We start from the raw sequence: 19,908 nt of genomic DNA, 5'->3' as shown, positions 1-19,908 counted from the left end.
CTGTTTTCTTCAAAAGGTCTGAGGAGTTGTGCGGCGGTAATTGGTGCCCGATTTCGGCGCCACAACCCGCTGTCTCCTGACTTCACGGCGAATACCTCGGTAATCTTTTGTGCCTAGTGTGATGACAGGAGAGAGCAGGTTGTTGCTCCGGTATCGGCACCTGCGCTTTCCTCTCTTTCCGGCGCCATTGTCTTGAAGACACACTGCAGTGTGTCTTCCCCAAAATGGCGCCGGAAAGCGCGGACTGCGCATGCGCCGATTCCGGAGCAGCAACCTGCCCTCTCCTGTCATCACAGCAAGACGCAAGACCCCATGGCCACACCAAATCGGTAAGGTGTCGTGCCGGCGGGGGGGTGCGTCTACCGCGATCTTCGGGGGGTGCGTCTTCCACGATCTCCTGGGGGGGTGCGTCACTCTGTCTGGAGCCAGACTGCGCAGGCGTGTCGCGCTTGCGCAGTCTATAAAGGCTTCGGACAGAGTGACGCTTAGCCCGTTATGTTATAGATATATATATATTCTATAGCTTGGTCGCCATAACAGAAGGGGGGCCAAGACACATTTCTTGCACAGGGGCCCCATGCTGTCTGTGTCTGCCCCTGCTGTGTTCGTTACTAATCCAGTCATGAGCCCATTCATCTGATCTGTCAAGAGTCACCTCATTTCATCTGTCCATAGAGCCTTTGAAAAATCAGTCTTCAGAGATTTCTTGCCCAGTTTTGATGTTTCAGTCTCTGTGTATTGCTCAGTGGTGGTTGGGTTTCAGCAGTGGCGGGCCTATAGCAAGGGTCCTTCTCCACCTCCAGACTCCGATGCAGCTGCACAGGTTGCATTGGGGCCTGGAGGTGGAGGAGAGCCCTTGCAGGGCGATTAATAATGAAAACAATCCCAATGGTCAGATTGCCCTCATCATAAGCGGCGTATTTTGGCTGGGATCTTTCCTGCAGCTGCGCTGCCTGCAGTAGAAAATGACAGAGGAGCTGCAAGAACACGTCCTCAGCTCCTTCTGCTTGACTCCTTCTCTGTGACACAGGCATGTGCATTAGCACTCTGCGCACGCCTGCGTCATTTAGAAAATTCCCGGCAAGAAGAAGGAAGCGATGCTGCGGTGGGGCAACTTACGGAGAGGTGAGTGTGTGTTTGTTTTTTCTGCAACACAGACAATACAGTTGGGAACAATAAACTCGAAAGGCAATACAGTGGGGGGGGCAATACAATGGGGAGACAATAGACTTGGAAGGCAATACAGTAGGGAGGCAATAAACTGGGGAGGAAATACAGTGGGGGAGCAAATCACTGAGAAGTAAAAACAGAGGAGGACAATACACTGGGGGGAGTAATACACTGAGGAGGCAAAACGTGGGGGCATTGCACTGGGAGGGCAATACACTGGGTGGGCAATATACTGGGTGGGCAATATACTGGGTGGGCAATATACTGGTGAAGCAATACACTGGGGGCAATACAATGGAGGGAATACACTAGGGGCAATACACTGGGTGACCAATACACTGGGGCGAATATACTTGGGAGGCAATAGACTGGGGGGCTATACACTGGGGAGGCAAATAGTGGGGAGGCAATACAATGGTAAAGCAATAAACTGGGAAGGCAATACGCTGGGGAGAAAATATACTTGGGAGGCAATAGACGGGGGGGCAATCACTGGAGAGGAAAACAGTGGGGAGGCAATACAGTGGTAAGGCAATAAACTGGGAAGGCAATACAGCAGGGTGCAATACACTCGGGAGGCAATAAACTGGGGGGCAATATACTGGGGAGTCATAACACTGGGAGCAATACACTGAGGAGGCAATACAGTGGTGAGGCAATAAACTGGGAAGAAGGTAATAAACTGGGGGGCAATATACTGGGGAGCAATACACTGGGAAGACAATACACTGAGGAGGCAATACACTGGGGTTAATACACTTAGGGGAAATACACTGAAGGGGTCAATACACTGGGGGAGCAGTACACTGAGGAGGCAAAACAATGGGGGCAATACACTGGGTGGGAAATATATTGACAAGGCAATACACTGGGGAGGCAATACACTGAGGAGGCAATACACTGGGGAGCAATACACTGGGGAGGCAATATTTTAGGGGCAATACACTCATGTCTCAATGTTATAAAATTATGCAAGGCACCTATGGATTCAAAATACTCACTACACTCCTTGATGAATTACCTAGGCAGTGAAATTTTCTGCCATTCAGGCACCTCAGGGGCTCAGCCAATGCAGGCCACAATCTATTCAAACGAAATCTGCATTCTAAAAGCCAAGAAGCGCTCCTTCTCCTCCGATCCCTGCAGTGTGCAAACAGTAGTGTACAACCACTTATGGGGTACTGCCACATTGGGGAGATATTGCATAACGAATTGTGGGGTCCATTTTCTCCCATAACCCTTCTTGCAAATTATAAATTTGGTGCTAAAACAGTATTTTAGTGGAAAAAATTAAATTATTTGTTCTCACATCTAAATGTTAGAAAGTTTTGTGAATCACCTGTAGGTTAAAAATGCTCACCCATAAATGAATTCCTTGAGGTGTCTAGTTTCCAAAATGGGGTCACTTGTGGGGGGTGTTTGCATGTCAGGGGCTTTACAAATGTGACATGGCATTCACAATATATCCCAGACAAATAGCACTCTTTCTTTTCCCAACCCTGCCATGTGCCCAAACAGAAGTTTTTGACCACATATGGGGTATCACATGTTCATGAGAATTTGTGCAACAAGTTATGGGGTCCATTTTCTCCTATTATCCATTGTAAAAATTACAAATTTGGGGGTAAAACAACATTTTCGTGAAAAAATGAAAATGTTATCAAATTCGGTGTAGTACCTGTGAGTTCAAAATGCTCACTATACCCCTGGATAAAATCCTTGAAAGGTACAGCTTCCAAAATCGGGTAACTTGTATTTTTTTCACTGTTTAGGCACATCAGGGGCTCTCCAAATGCGACATGAAGCCCGCAGACCATTCCTTGAAAGTCTGCATTCCAAAACGTCACTTCTTCCTTTCCGAGCCCCGCTGTGCGGCCAAACAGTAGTTTTCATCCACATATGGGATATTGGCGTACTCAGGAGAAATTGCACAAAATTTGGGATCCGTTTTCTCCTGTTAACCTTGTGAAAATAAAAAAACGGGGCTAAAAGTACATTTTTGTGGGTAAAATATGATTTTTTTTTTTCATTTTCACAGCTTTACGTTATATATACTTCTGTGAAGCAGCATTGGGCTCAAGGGGCTCACCACACATCTAGATACATTTCTTGAGGGGTCTAGTTTCCAAAATGGGATCAGTTTTGTGGGTGTTTTGTGTTGTCATTATGATTTAAAAAGATTAACCCCTTAACGTCCAATGACGGGGATAGCCCGTCATGGCAGGATATCAGTTCCAGCATCATGACGGGCTATTCCTGTCATGCCTTTGAACTACCACTGTCTGTAAGTTCAGTGCTGACAGCTGTCATAGACAGTTGAGAGGCACGGCAAGGGGTGCAGGGACCCTTGCTGTCGGTCCCTACACCCCAAGCGCTGTGACTGACCAAACACAGCAGCGATCGGGCAGGAGATGATGAAATCTCCTGCCCGATCAGTGCAGGAGCTCAGTGCTGCAGTGGCTGAGCTTCCTCCACTTACAGCAAGGAGCGGCATCCCGGCCGCTCCTGGCTGTTAAGCCCCTGAGTGCTGTGATCGAGCATGATTGCAGCGTTCATGGGGGGGAGGCAGAGGGTCGGGGGCTCCCTCTGCCTCAGGTCGTCGTCCCCGCAATGTAATCGCAGACCCAACCTGTGCCATGATGACCCGGAGGTTGTCATGACAACCTCTGGGTCATCCAGCTACGGAAAGCCTGGTCTCAGAAGCTTTCGGCATAGGTATAATGCATTGCAATGCTGGAATATTGCAGTGTATTATACCTGCAAATCAAAGTTAAAAAGTGAAAGTCCCATTAAGGGACTAGGTAAAAAAACATTTTTTATAAAACATATGTTAAAAAAAATAATAAAAATAATTTTAAAAAATCCCCTAAAAAATACAAATTTTTTTTGTAAAAAAACAAAAACAAACAAAAAAATACATGTTTGGTATTGCTGTGTGTTTAAAAATCCCATCTATAAAAGCGTTACCCTAGTTAACCCCTTCGGTGAACGCCGTTAAAACAAAACTCAAAAAAGTAGCAAATTATACTTTTTCCAAACTGTATCATACCGCTTGGAAAAAGTGCAATAACACGCGATCAAAAAGACATATATAAATAAACATGGTACCACTGAAAACGTCATATTGTCCCGCAAAAAACAAGCTGCCATACAGCTCCATCAGCAGAAAAATAAAAAAGTTATAGCTCTTAGAATAAAGTGATGCAAAAATAATTATTTTTTCTATAAAAGTTTTTATTGTGTAAAAAAAGCCAAAGCATAAAAAAAGATATAAATGAGGTTTCGCTGTAGTATCATAGTGACCCGAAGAATAAAGCTGCCTTACCAATTTTACCACACGCGGAACGAAGAAAAAAAAACAAAAACAAAAAAAATTCCTGAATTGCTGGTTTTTGTTCATTCTGCCTCCACAAAAATCGGAATAGAAAGTGATCAAAAAACGTTATGTGCCCAAAAATGGCACCAATAAAAATGTCAGCTCGTCCCGCAAAAAACAAGCCCAATCACGACTCTGTCGGCCGAAATATGGAAAAATTATAGCTCATTAAAGATCATTTTTGTGGAAAAAAATATGATTTTTTAATTTTCACAGCTCTACGCTATAAACTTCTGTGAAGCACTTGAGGGTTCAAAGTTCTCACCACACGTCTAGATAAGCTTCTTGGGGTTTCTAGTTTCCAAAATGGGGTCACTTGTGGGGGTTTCCATTGTTTATGCACATCAGGGGCTCTGCAAACGCAACATGATGCCCGCGAAACATTCCATCAAAGTCTGCATTCCAAAACTGTGCTCCTTCCCTTCCGAGCTCTGCCATGTGCCCAAACAGTTTATCCACCCCACATATGGGGTATCAGCGTACTGAGGGCAAATTGCACAACAACTGTTGGGGTCCTATTTCTCCTTTTACTCTCGTGAAAATAAACATTTTGGGGCAAAAAGATAATTTTTGTGGAAAAAATATGATTTTTTTTATTTTCACGGCTCTACGTTATAAACTTCTGTGAAGCAGTTGGGGGTTCAAAGTGCTCACCACACATCTATATAAGCTCCTTGGGGGGGTCTACTTTCCAAAATAGGGTCACTTGTGGGGAGTTTCTATTGTTTAGGCACATCAGGGGCTCTGCAAACGCAACATGACGCCTGCAGAACATTCCATCAAAGTCTGCATTGCAAAATGGCGCTCCTTCCCTTCTGAGCTCTGCCATGCGCCCAAACAGTTTATCCACCCCACATATGGGGTATAAGTGTACTCAAGACAAATTGCACAACAACTGTTGGGGTCCTATGTCTCCTGTTACCCTTTAAAAAATACAAATTTGGGGGTAAAAAGATCGTTTTTGTGGAAACAAATATGATTTTTTAATTTTCACGGCTCTACGGTATAAACTTCTGTGAAGCACTTGGGGGCTCAAAGTGCCCACCACACATCAGGGGTTCTCCAAACGCGACATGGCGTCCGATCTCAATTCCAGCCAATTTTACATTGAAAAAGTCAAACGGCGCTTCTTCCCTTCCGAGCTCTGCCATGCGCCCAAACAGTGGTCCCCCCCAACATATGGGATATCAGCGTACTCAGGACAAATTGCACAATAACTTTTGGGGTCCACTTTCACCTGTTACCCTTGGGAAATTAAAAAATCTGCCTCTGAAGTAATTTTTTTGTGAAAAAAAGTTAAATGTTCATTTTTTTTTTTAAATATTCAAAAAATTCCTGTGAAGCACCAGAAGGCTTAATAAACTTCTTGAATGGTACAGTTTTTAGAATGGTGTCACTTTTGGGTAGTTTCTATCATATAGACCCCTCAAACTGACTTCAAATGTGATGTGGTCCCTAAAAAAATGGTGTTTTAAAAATGAGAAATCACTGTTTAATTTTTAACCCTTATAACTTAGCAAACAAAAATTTTGGTTCCAAAATTGTGCTCATGTAAAGTAGACATGTGGGAAATGTTACTTAAGTATTAAGTATTTTGTGTGACATATCTGTGTGACAGACCACATGACCAGAGCATTGGGTATTTTCTTGTGGGCAGGGGGCGTATAAAGAAATCATGGCATGCCATAGCAGAAGTTCTATTTGGGCTCGGTCACCCTCCAAAAAAAACAAAACATTAAGAGCTTATCTCACAACTTTGCAGCCCAATTCCTCCCATTGAAGCCCCTAGATTGGCTTTTCATTGTCCCCATAAAGTATGATGCCAACAAAAGTGCCATCCAAACACAGTATGATAACCCATGATAATTCATCCTTAGTACACTCCACACGCAAGGTATGATGACCCTACTGTGCCTCCTCAGCTCCCTTGGCAAAGTATGGTAACCCCAACACAGTATGTTGCCCCAGTTATGATCCCCATACAGCCTTCCACACAGGATAATGGGCCCCACATAGTCCTCCATACGGTATAATGGGCCCCACATAGTGATCTGTTCATAATGATGATCTTACATATTCCTCAATATGACATTGCGGGCCAAATATACCCTGAGGGTCAGATTTGGCCCACGGATCAAAGTTTGTCACATATGCTCTATACACTGTGTAGTGACTCATTGAAATGAATGGGAGCTGAGCCGCAGTTCTTAGAAAAAGCCACTACACAATATACAGGGCTGAATTGTTCAGGCTCTCTCTAGCAGCTGATCATGTGGGTGCCATGTTTTGGGCACCCATCAATTTGATATTGAAGACCTATTCTAAGGATAGAGCCTCCATATCAAAGTCCCAGACAACCTCTTTAGTGTAGTTCTTTTTTATAGAAATAAAATATAAATACAAGCAGCTCCTATACTAGTACTGTACAAGTCATCCAGTATGTAGAAATTATGTTGATTAGTATATGTTTTCTTAATGTATACCTTTCTATAAAATGACCTACAAAATAACCTCCAGCAGGCCACAAATGTGCATGTGTCTGCACAATTGGTTAGAAACTGGCTCTATGAGGATGGTCTGAGTGCCCGACAGCCACAGATGGGGGTTGTGCTCACAGCCCAACACCGTGCGGCCTTCGAAAGAAATGCCACCCCACATCATTACTGACCCACTGCCAAACCGGTCATGCTGAAGGATGTTGCAGGCAGCAGATCGCTCTCCACGGCATCTCCAGACTCTGTCACGTCTGTCACATGTTCTCAGTGTGAACCTGCTTTCATCTGTGAAAAGCACAGGGCGCCAGTGGCGAATTTGCCAATCCTGGTGGTCTGTGGCAAATGCCAAGCGTCCTGCACGGTTGGGCTCTGAGCACAACCCCCATCTGTGAACGTCGGGCACTCAGACCATCCTCATGGAGTCGGTTTCTAACCGTTTATGCAGACACATGCACATTTGTGACCTGCTGGAGGTCATTTTGCAGGGCTCTGGCAGTGCTCCTCCTGTTCCTCCTTGCACAAAGGCAGAGGTAGTGGTCCTGCTGCTGTGTTGTTGCCCACCTACCATCCCCTCCACATCTCCTGGTGTACTGGCCTGTCTCCTGGTAGCGCCTCCAGCCTCTGGACACTACGCTGACAGACACAGCAAACCTTCTTGCCACAGCTCACATTGATGTGCCATCCTGGATGATCTGCATCACGAAACAATCACTGAACTCAGGGAGACCAGTCAAAGGAACCACTGCGGCAGCCGGCAAAGGCGCTCAATCACAGTGAAATCCTAGGTCCATTGCTCCCTGGGAAGTACGAATATGCAAATAAAGTCCATGGAGCCTCATTTAAGAGTCTCAAACACGGGACTAGCCAGATCTTCCTCCAGGGGAGGACCCAGCCAAGGAGCTGGATATTGACTTAAAGGGCCACTTAATATGGTGGTAATGGTGGTTTCCGAAAGGAGCCACTCCTTGGCTGGGTCCTTCCCTGGAGGAAGGTCTGGCTAGTCCCGTGTTTGAGACTCTTAAATGAGGCTCCACGGACTTTATTTGCATATCCTGGATGATCTGCACTACCTGAGCCACTTGTGTGGGTTGTAGAGTCTGTCTCATGCTACCACAGGTGTGAAAGCACAACCAACATTCAAAAGTGACCAAAACATCAGCCAGAAAGCATTGGTACTGAGATGTGGTCTGTGGTCCCCACCTGCAGAACCACTCCTTTATTGAAGGTGTCTTGATAATTGCCAATAATTTCCATCTGTTGTCTATTCCATTTACACAGCAGCATGTGAAATTGATTGTCAAACACTGTTGCTTCCTAAGTGGACAGTTTGATTTCACAGAAGTTTGATTTATTTGGAGTTATATTCTGTTGTTTAAGTGTTCCCTTTATTTTTTTGAGTAATATATATATATATATATATATATATATATATATATATATATATATATATATAATGTGTTCTACCTATTGTCCTGAGCACCTTCTGTAACAGCTTAACTATATCATCAATGATGCTAAAATGTTTCAATTTCTAACATATTATCATAATTATTTTGATAACTAGTATTGAGCAAGGCTCTGTTACTCTGCTTAAATTACAGCCAAATCAGTTCTCATACGTTGCACTGACGAGGGCCAATAGATTGAAACACAGTGTCTGCAAATTGAGATTCTGATTTGGCTTTTATCCTAAGTCATATTACAAGACTCCTAAAGGGTTGATTGTGACTTGTGACTTGTAGGATCGCTAATACCAACAGGTGGTGCTATAGAGTTTAACTCCTCTTTCTCTCTGAAGAGGTAATTTGCATATTAAATTTCCCAGAGGAGCAATGCACGGCGAATAAGCCTCCTTACCTTGACAAGCCAGAGCTGGTATGTCACTCTCCACAAAGAGAAACCTTACCCCTTAGACTACATTACAGCCATAACTTGTGCTGTGACACCCTGATGCCATGCTCGTAGTGTGAACCGGATGTACTGTTACATGCTCTGTTATGTATATGGGTGTTGTTTATAACATATCAGAATGTGACATATTAAACAGACTTTAGGGATCTGGAATCTTTACAATTTATTTCGTTCTACGTCTGTTACTGTTGGTTCCAGCGAAATGATGTAGGTGATGTATCTATGTTTTGTTCAGGAGTTGGAGGAGCTTATTTCCCACAAGACAGTGATGGTGGGGGGAACTATTAGCATATTTGGATGCATCAATGTATTTCCAGTAAAAGACCTCTTTTGGAATAATATTTTCATTTTCAGTTCAGACCTCACCTAAAATGTGATGATGATAAAGTGATTCCAAAGATGCAACTTTCTTGCCCAAAACCACATTTATTGCAAGCGGATCCACATGAATTTTATCTATTTACAATATGAAAACAATGGCCAAAATCAATTTAACCCTCTAGAATTAACAGAAACTTGGAGTGCTAAAGATTAGAAGCTTTTGTTTTATTTGATACATAATATGATATATATTTAATCTCCAAATCAATATTTTTTAATGTATGTTGTCTTATCACAGAATAATTACTACAAAGTGCTGGTCAGTAGTTGCAGTGGCATGGGATGTTGTGCCATAGGGGTACTTGCCCGGGTGAAGGCAAATTCTATGGAGAGCACAACATTTTGACTCCCATCTCCCCTGCTTATTATTTTGTTAAAATATAATATACGTGCTTGGGGGATAAGGGATTCAATGCTAGACTAGTGGAAGAGAATCTGGGACTGCTATTGGTGTATGGGTTAAAGGGTGCAAAATATTTTCCTTACTCTGGGGGCTGGCAACCCACTATACTACACTGGCACCCTTCTGTTTAACTTGCTGTCCACTGCCTGTTGTCAAGTGTAACAGGTGTAGGGATTCGCTCTGGTAGGTAATGGCGGGGCTGCAGTAACAAGGCAACACACAGGCTTAAAATCCAATTTCAGTGGTTTAATGTCACGTTGCAAACAGCAGGTTAACGGAAAGTAAGGAAAAACAAATATACTCCAGCTTGGAGAACCACTAGTCCCAGACTCACCCCTTGCACGGGACGGGCTTAACTAAGCGGCTGCCAGGTCCGCAGCATCCGCCAGGTGCCATTCCCAGGGTTGTTGAGAGCCTTGCTGCTATAGTCCTGCAGTACGGGGATCCTGTATACAAGTTCAGGCTAAGTCCAGCCACATTCCTGTAACTTCCAGACACACTCCCCATGTACCAAACACCAACCTCCATTACATAGCCCATAACCCCTCCCACAAGTGAGGTAGACATCATATGGGCTATTCACGTGACCATGACATCATCGCAGGTCCTGTCTTTATGGAAAAACCTGGCCAAACATTAATCTGCTGGGAGAAATGCATCTCCCATCCAGTAAACACCCTTTTCTGTACCACATACCTCCCTCCTATGCTCAACCCTAAGGGGGTGGACACATGACATACAGTGAACTCTGGGCAGGGCATCTGCATTCCCCTGTAGTCTGCCTGCCCAATGTTCTACTGAAAATTTAAAATTTTGCAGGGACAGGACCACCTGGTGACTCGGGCATTCCTCTCCTTGGTGTCAGAGACACCGCACTACACTCGCTCACAGAGCCAGTGCGCATGTCCTGAGTACAGAAACAGTGCTAAAAGATACCTGTGGAGCAGGGCAGCAGAGGTGACAATGCGTGCTTCAAACTATTAGTGTCAGGGTCCAGTCAGTGCCGGAAAGTAAAGAGGCACAGGACCTGCGGACACTGAAGTTAGCAAGCTGGCACAGGACCTATGGTCAGGTGACTGCAAGGGGGCGGGGCTTAGCGTCCTGCTTTCAGATATGACAGGACACTATATAACAACTCAGAGTCAGGCAAAACGGAGGTCACAACAGTACGGGCAAACGAGGCACAGGAGGGACAAACAGACGGGTAGTCAGACAAAGCCAAAGGTCATACACAAGAGGGCGACGTCGTACCAAGGGGACGAGCAGAGAGAAGTTGGGTCCCAAGCAGAGAGTCATACACGAGAGGTAGCGCAGTACAAGAGGGGCAGGCAGAACTCGTAACAGGGACAGAACCGGATCAAAACCAAACAAGCAAGCAAGATTTCAGGCACAAGGCACACATACGCACAAGGTCAACTAACTCAGCTGAGGGCAGGAGTATAACTGACACCGGACCTAGGTCCAGTGAGCATTAAATAGCCGCCCTCTGCCAGAGAGAGGCAGAACAATTAACCCCCAGTCTGATCAGGACGGGCCAAAGCGAAACCCCGCCCTGGATCATGACACTTAGCTTGACTCATCCACGTAAGAGGGGAATGATCTGTCACCAACCGAAATGTTCTCCCCAGCAAATAGTAGCGCAATGACTCCAGTGCCCACTTGATGGCCATGCACTCTCTCTCCACAATACTGTACCTGGTTTCAGCTGGGGTAAGCTTCTGGCATAGGAAACTAATGGGATGCTCTTCCCCGTTAGTCTCCTGAGACAGCACGGCACCGAGCCCTATCTCAGAGGCATCCGTCTGCACAACGAACTCTTTTTTGAAATTTGGAGTGATCAGGACTGGTGTACCACACAGTACCCCTTTTAACTTTGTAAAGGCCTCCTATAACTGATCATTCCAGTGGACCATCACAGATTTCCTCCCTTTTAAGCAGTCTGTTAAAGGCGCGGACAGGGTTGCAAAGTTGGGAATGAACCGCCTGTAATATCCCACCAAACCTAAAAAGGCTTTCACCTGTTTTGTTGTGAGGGGACAGGGCCAGTTCTGAATTGCCTCCACTTTGTTTACTTGAGGCTTGAGAACTCCTCTCCCAATGACGTAACCCAAGTACCGAGCTTCCTCCAACCCTATGGAACACTTCTTTGGGTTGGCAGTTAGCCCTTCTTGTCGCAGAGAGTCTATCACTGCCTGTACTTTTGCTAATTGACTTTCCCAGTCGGTGCTATACACAATAATATCGTCTAGATAGGCTGAGGCATAGCGGCGATGGGGATGGAGAACAATATCCATTAATTGCTGGAACGCTGCTGGTGCACCATGCAACCCAAAGGGTAACACCTAATACTGGAACAGCCCCTCGGGTGCTACAAAAGCCATTTTTTCCTTCACCGCCTTTGTTAGGGGTACCTGCCAATAACCTTTTGTGAGGTCCAGAGTTGTAAAATACCGTGCCTGCCCAAATCACTCTATCAACTCGTCAACCCGGGGCATAGGGTAGGCATCAAACTTTGAAATGTCATTAAGTTTTCTAAAATCATTACAGAATCTTAGAGACCCATCAGGCTTGGGTATTAGGACTATTGGGCTGGCCCACTCACTTTGGGACTCTTCTATGACCCCTAACTGTTGCTTAGTTTTTACCTCTAGATGGCTTGTCGCCGGGCCTCAGGCACCCGATATGGCTTTAGTCGGGCTTTGGCCTGTGGCTCCGTGACAATGTCATGTTGGATTAGGGAGGTGCGTCTGGGAAGGTCCGAAAAAACATCTGTATTTTGGCTCATGAACTCCCGGACCTCCTGAACCTGTCTAGGAGACAAAGTGTCTGCAATTTTGACTGCGGGTTGGGCTTCTCCTGCCTCGCCCCGAGGTGATGGAGCCTTCTCCATCTGAAACGCAGGCAGCGGACTATCCCCACCTAGGTTTTCTCTATCTTTCCATGGTTTAATCAAACTAACATGGTACACCTGTTCTGTCTTTCTCCGTCCTGGCTGGTGTACCTTGTAGTCTACTGGCCCCACCTTTTCCATGATCTCGTAGGGTCCCTGCCACCTTGCAAGAAATTTGCTATCTACGGTAGGCACAAGTACCAACACCCGATCCCCAGGGCTAAAGGTTCTTACCCGAGCCCCCCGGTTATAGACCCGACTCTGTGACTGTTGTACTGCCTTCATATGTTCCCGGACTAAGGGTAGGACTGTCTCCATTCTTTCTTGCATTTTTGCAACATGTTCTATCACACTTTTGTGGGGGGTAGGTTGATTCTCCCAGGCCTCTTTGGCTATATCGAGTAAGCCCCATGGATGTCTGCCGCACAATACTTCAAAGGGCGAGAACCCCATAGATGCCTGAGGCACCTCCCACACAGCAAATAAAAAATATGGCAATAAGAGATCCCGCCCTTCCCATCTTTGGAAACTGCCTTTTTTAACATGTTCTTCAGCGTCTTATTGAATCTTTCTACCAGACAATCTGTTTGGGGATGATAGACCGATGTGCGCAACTGTTTAACATTTAGCAAACGGCAGAGTTCCTTCATAATTTTTGACATAAAGGGAGTTCCCTGGTCTGTTAAAATTTCTTGAGGCATTCCCACCCTTGAAAACATACCCATGAGTTCCCTTGCTATAAGCTTAGCTGATGTGTGTCGCAGAGGAATGGCCTCAGGATATCGGGTAGCATGATCTAGAGCTACCAAGATGTGTTAGTGTCCCCTTGCCGACTTATTGAGAGGCCTGACCAGATCCATTGCCACTCTCTCGAAGGGTACCTCTATGATTGGTAAAAGCACCAAGGGACTCCGAAAGTGAGGCTGGGGACTGGTTACCTGGCACACTGGACAGGAATTTCAGTACCGTTTAACTTCTTCATGGACCTCTAGCCTGTAGAACCGCTGCAGAATTCGGTCTAGGGTTTTCTTTTGGTCCAAATGCCCCCCAAGTACATGCGCATGCGCTAAGTCCATTACCAGCCTACGATATGCCTGAGGTACCAGTAACTGTTCTACCATTTTCCCACTCGGTACAACAAATCTTGGTTCAGCTCAAAGCGTGGCAACACTGTAGCTGCCCCAGGTTGTTTGGGTTCCCCATTAACAAACAGTACATTTTCTCTGGCCTCACTGCATTTGCCCGCATTCAGTCCACCAATTGTAGGGATTCGCTCTGGTAGGTAATGGCGGGGCTGCAGTATCGAGGCAACACACAGGCTTAAAATCCAATTTCAGTGGTTTAATGTCACGTTGCAAACTGCAGGTTAACAGAAAGTAAGGAAAAAGATAAATATACTCCAGCATGGAGAACCACTGGTCCCAGACTCACCCCTTGCGCGGGACGGGCTTATCTAAGCAGCTGCCAGGTCTGCAGCATCCACCAGGTGCCATTCCCAGGGTTGTTGAGAGTCTTGCTGCTATGGTCCTGCAGCACGAGGATCCTTACTTTAGTGGTAACAACATAGTACTATAGAAAATGGATACCACACAATGGTGTATATATTTTTTAAAAATCATATATTTTATTAAACATAAAGACAAAAAATACACAGGAAAGATGCTGGAACACAAAAGATGAAGAGGGACTACTGCCTTCCTTTGTTAAGGATACTACTGCAGCTTTGGGACATTTGGAAAATATCCAACTTACTGAGGAAATGATACTTGTTACCGCTGACGTGGAGGCCTTGCATTCATCAACTGGTCACACTGATGGATTAAATGCAGTGGAAAAATACCTACGTCATAGCAATTTGAATGAAGAAATGGCCTCCTTTATCTTGAAATTACTGAGGTTCATCCTAACCCATAATGCTTTCACATTTGATGGGAAAATATTTTTGCAACAAAGAGGTACAGCAATGGGGGCCTCGTGTGCACCCTCATATGCAAATCTTTTTATGGGGGCATGGGAGTGGTCTATTTTCCAAGGTGAGGAGATCTTTGGTGTTGATCGGGTCCACAACTGGATCCGCTATATTGATGAGATTTTGTTCATCTGGGAGGGTCCAGTTGTGAACCTTGAGACATTCATGGATCGACTCAATGACAATAACCAAAATATGAGATTAGCCTATAAATTTGGACGTAAGATCGACTTTTTGGACTTATCCATTTCAGCACTCCCAAATGGACGTCTTCTCTACTATGGTTTTCCGTAAACCTACATCAACTAATCCCTGCTACATGCCTCTTCTGCTCATCCTAAATCAACAATCCAAGGCATACCAATTGGCCAGTTCTTGCGCATTAGGAGGATTTACTCTGAAGACCTACAATTTGAAGAACAATCCGAAATCTTAAAAAAGCGCTTTCAAGATCGTGGATATGTCCGTCGAGCTATTTAGAAAGGATACAATAGAGCTAAAAATATGCCAAGAGATCTACTTTTACATAAAAATCAGCCTCTGGCGCCGCGGGATGAGGGGAACAAGCAGGTAAGGTTCATTACCAATTACAATAGTAGGTGGTCTGATTTAAGAAAGATTATTGACCAACATTGGAAAATCCTCCTCACGGATCCCATCCTCAAACAATGTTTGCCCAATGCTCCATCCTTTGTGGCAAGAAGGGACCCCAATTTGTGGGAAATTTTGGTCCATAGTGCATATGATCCTAAGAGAATGGAGAAAAATAGGAAAAACCCTGAAGGTAAAGGGTTTTTTCCTTGTGGCTTATGTAAGGGCTGTGCAAACATGAAGAAGGGACTCAGTTTCTTTAACTTTGAGCGGTCTAGAAAATTTGATATTAGGGCCAATATTACCTGTGCATCTAAGGGGGTTGTGTATTATGCGGAATGCCCCTGTGGGAAAATCTATATAGGTATGACCAGCCGTGAATTGAAAGTACGGGTCCGTGAACATTGTCTGGATATAGAGAAAGCTAAAACAGTCACCGATATTAGCTCTCTAAAGACCTTACCCAGACACTTCAGGAAGTTTCACCAATGTAATTCTAGACTATTGATGGCTAAGGGGATTGATATAGTGATTCTTGGCCCTAGGGGAGGGGATGTGTCTAAAATATTAGCGAAAAAAGAATGTCAATGGATTTACAGGTTGGGGACACTCGCACCCCAGGGCTTAAATGAAAGCTTTGGTTTTAGCGCTTATCTCTGATAACCTTAGGGGTTGCCTTTGGGTAGGGGTTTTAGGTTTTTTGTTAGTGTGTTTTTTAATGGTCCTTTTTGTATTTTTAGTATTCCTGCTCTGATCGTTTTTTGATGCATATCCTCCTTCATTGGATGAATTTATGAAGAAGATCCCTATGATCCTGATGGATTTTTCGCCACGTGTCAACTAAGGGATGGATGTGGAAATCTTCTGCATACTTATGATATTCAAGCTTTATTATGGCATATATTAATGTCTTATTGTAAGCAGCATTATAATTACGACCCTGGTGACAGACTATGTCATGTTATATTAATATCCTATTTGCATGTCATTTTGGTATAGCATATAAATAGTATGTATGGGGTTGTTTGGTATTTTCTACTTTAGCACATTAATTGCACTGTCACTTTATATTAGCCTTATGTATTTTTTTCTATGGGTTTGAGGATATCTCTATTTAGGACATTTGGTATTAATATTAATGCTGATATGTATGTGGACTTTTGTCAGAGATCCGCTTGATGTTTTTAAATATATGCTGTGACCGCATGTATTGGTTAATAATTAGCCCTTAGAATTTTTTGGAGCTATCATATGGTTGTAGTAAATATATTTGTCCTATCCATAATCTCATATATTTGTCAATAACTTTATAGGATATTTTTGGAGCTGCTACATGATTAATATATCTTTTTTCCCTTAAGACCAACCCTTCTCGTGGCGGTTCGCATGCATTGTATACGGAGACACTGGAGGATATAAAGTGGTGTTTTCATGATTAAGGTGCGCTCATCTCCTCTTAGGACCTGGCAACACCGGATCATATGACCGCGAAATATCATCCCCATTGGTTGCTATGTCTCACGTGTTACAGCGTATGCGTCATGGATGCCTCAGCACTAGGATTGGAGCAGGACCTTAATGTTCACTTCACGCAGGCGCAGTTGGCTGTTCTATACAGCGGTCATAGGTGTATGCTGCGCAGGCGCCGGTAGTTAGTCTTGACAGTGGTCACAGCTTTATGCCGCGCAGGCGCCTGGCGCCGCTAGTTAGTTTGGGCAGTGGCTACAGCTTTATGCCGCGCAGGCACCGCCAGCTATTGATCATGACGCACGTTGTGAACACAGATTTTAGCAATTTTAACTGATTTACACACATGGTACTGGTATATAGACCGGATTTCCCCCTGCCCTGACACGCCTCCCGAAGAAGCAGTGCGAAACACGCGTCGGGGCAGAGGGACATCCAGGCATCTCCACCAGCACATATAGGTATGGATTCGTCCACCATTTAGTCTACTTACCTTTAACATTCAGGTCCCAGTTCATAGGTTTACATAGGCGTCTACTGACATGTCCATTAACCTAATAATCTGGCAATATTTTAGCTTATATGTGGGGCATTTTTTATAGTCAGACACAGTTATATTCTGTGCAGGAACACAGTTTCATTATAAATACAAAAACTATGCCACCAGTAATTTTTATTCATTGCTATATTATTTATTGTGTAAAGTGACTTTTTTTGAGCAGTAGATGTATAGGTTTGGCATTTCCACAGTGTTCCTGTTGGTAAATCTTGTTGTTGGGATCTGAGATGCCATGGACTTGTAGTCCCTCTTCATCTTTTGTGTTCCAGTATCTTTCTTGTGTAATTTTGTCTTTATGTTTAATAAAGTATGTGATTTAAAAAAAATATATACACCATTGTGTGGTATCCATTTTCTATAGTACTATGTTGTTACCACTAAAGTAATGATAAGATTCTGTGGTGTATTATCCGTGTAGGGATTAATAATATTTTTGGGCAATATTTGTGACTTTAGCACGAGGATCCTGTATACAAGTTCAGGCTAAGTCCAGCCTGTGACGGACTCAGCTCCTGCTGAGTCCATTTTTTGAGTGGACCCTCTGGGTCATGGCACCCACCCACCGAGGGCGAGCTTACCTTGTGAGAATCCACCCCCTATACAGGGAGTGTCAGGGGCAAGACCAAGGGGGTGAGCCACCACGACTGCTGGGACCAGACGGCCGGCTCAGGTGACATTAGACGAGTGTCTGACGACAAGGACGAGCAGGAAGCAAGACGAGACAAGACGTAGGTGCAAGATAACTTCATTAGGATAATTCAGGATCACATACAGTGTAAACAAGCAAAACGTGCAAGGTGCGCTCGTGGGCACGCCAAGGTCCATAGCATGGTACTTGCCAGGTGGCATGCCTAGGTACAGGTGACGGCACGATGGCATCGGACTCCGGACTGATGGCAACGATCGACATCATCAAGGCATCAGGCTGCGGACATCAGCTCCGGACGTCAGGCCGCAGTCATCCAGCTCATGATCTCTGGCAGCGATCGGCAGGTTCCGGGCATCCAGCAGGCAAACCAGGTTCCAGGCAAGGAAGCACGACAGATGTCCAAGAAGGGTGCGTGTTAGGGAACACGCCAAGGTCCAAGGCTAGGTGCGTGGCAAGGTGCGTGTGTAGGGGACACTCCAGGGTTCAAGGCTAGGTGCAAGGTAAGGTGCATGTGTAGGGGACACGCCAGGGTTCAAGACTAGGTGCGTGTGTAGGGGACACGCCAGGGTTCACAAAACAAGATGGTGCATGTGTGGAGACACGCCAAGGCACAAGGTACGAGACAGAGTGCGTGTGTAGAGACACGCCAAGGCATAAGGTACGAGACAGAGTCCTGAGCGTGCAAAGGGCACGCCAGGGTCAGGCGAGGCAGAGTCTTGCGCGTGCAGAGAGGCACGCCAGGAACAGGGTTCAAGGAACAGGCAAGACAGGAATCAGAGCAGAGCAAAGTTAACAAAGAGTTGTGCAAGAGTAGCACGAAAAGGCACAGTGCGAGAACCAGCGTGAGTGCAAGGGAGCACAGAGACCACGGCTGGGAGCGCCGGCAGGTGGTACTGACGATGGCAGTTGCAGGCGGGCACGACTAGAGGCGGCACCGCCGCGGGGCCACGCAGCCAGACCACTAAAGCACTGGACGGGGCACGGCTGAGGCCCACAGGCGAGCACGGCTAAGGCACACCAGGCAGGCACAGACGACCAGGCACGTGCACGGAGGCACGGAGCCACAAGGCAGGGCTAGGCAAAGACACAGGACAGAGACACGTACAGACAGTACGGCAAAGCCTAGTGCGAAAAGTGCAAGGGCGCACGAAACAACAGGGACAATACAAAGAACAAGGCAGAGACCTGCGCATGCAGAGAGCATGCCAGGGACAGGGACAGTCTAGCAGCGGAGCGTAGGCCGAAGCCCAGAGCCGGGCCAAGGCAGGGCCTTGGGACTAGACAAGGTACACAGGCGAGGCAGAGTCCTGCGCGTGCAGAGAGGCACGCCAGGGACAGGCAAGGCAGAGTCCTGCGCGTGCAGAGAGGCACGCCAGGGACAGACAGAGGCAGAGTCCTGCGCGTGCAGAGAGGCACAACAGGGACAGAGACACGGAACAGAAGCAGACAAGGACTACAAGGCAAAGCTGAGCAGGGACAGAACATGGCACGAAGGACAACACAAGACATGGCACAAGACAAGAGACGGAATACGAGCACGGAGCGTGTGCAGAGATGCACGACAGAGCAGAGGGCAAGGGCACAGAATAGAGGGAGCGCCCCACAGACCAAGCAGCCATGCAGGGACACCACACAATACTCAGGCCCTGAGCAAAGGAAGGGACGGCCTGATATAGGGCATAGAACCTCCTCTTCCAGGTCAGGACCAGGGGAGCACTTCCGGGTTCAGATCCACAGGATAACAGAGCACAGTCACATGATCAGAGTTCCAGACATGACGAGACGACTGCAGATCCAGTGCTGAAACCTAGACAGGTCACATGATCAGAGTTCCAGACATGACGAGATGATTACCGAACCAGACAGTGCAGGATCTTTAGGAAACGTCACATGATCAGCGTTCCAGACATGACGAGATGATTGCAGAACCAGACAGTGCAGGATCCAGGCAGGGACACATGATCAGGGACTCTAGACAAGACGAGAAGATCACAGAAGGCAGAGCAGAAACGCAGGCATCCTGCAGCTCAGACATGAGGTGAGTGTG

General features: G+C 45.8%; 1 long non-coding RNA gene across 1 annotated transcript; it reads left to right on the top strand.

Annotated features, from left to right (window-relative positions):
- The first annotated feature begins 218 nt into the window (after positions 1-218).
- LOC141076158 (uncharacterized) lies at positions 219-17,542 on the top strand. Its single transcript, XR_012227426.1, has 2 exons — positions 219-329; positions 15,927-17,542. It is a non-coding gene; the product is annotated as an uncharacterized lncRNA (long non-coding RNA).
- Positions 17,543-19,908: the final 2,366 nt, after the last annotated feature.

This window comes from Dendrobates tinctorius, unplaced genomic scaffold (genome assembly GCF_039654945.1).
Source record: "Dendrobates tinctorius isolate UK_male_01 unplaced genomic scaffold, ASM3965494v1 ptg000391l, whole genome shotgun sequence".
In the NCBI taxonomy this organism is placed as follows: Eukaryota; Metazoa; Chordata; class Amphibia; order Anura; family Dendrobatidae; genus Dendrobates; species Dendrobates tinctorius.
Note: the sequence above shows the minus strand (reverse complement) of the source record. Positions and strands in the feature narration are given on the sequence as shown.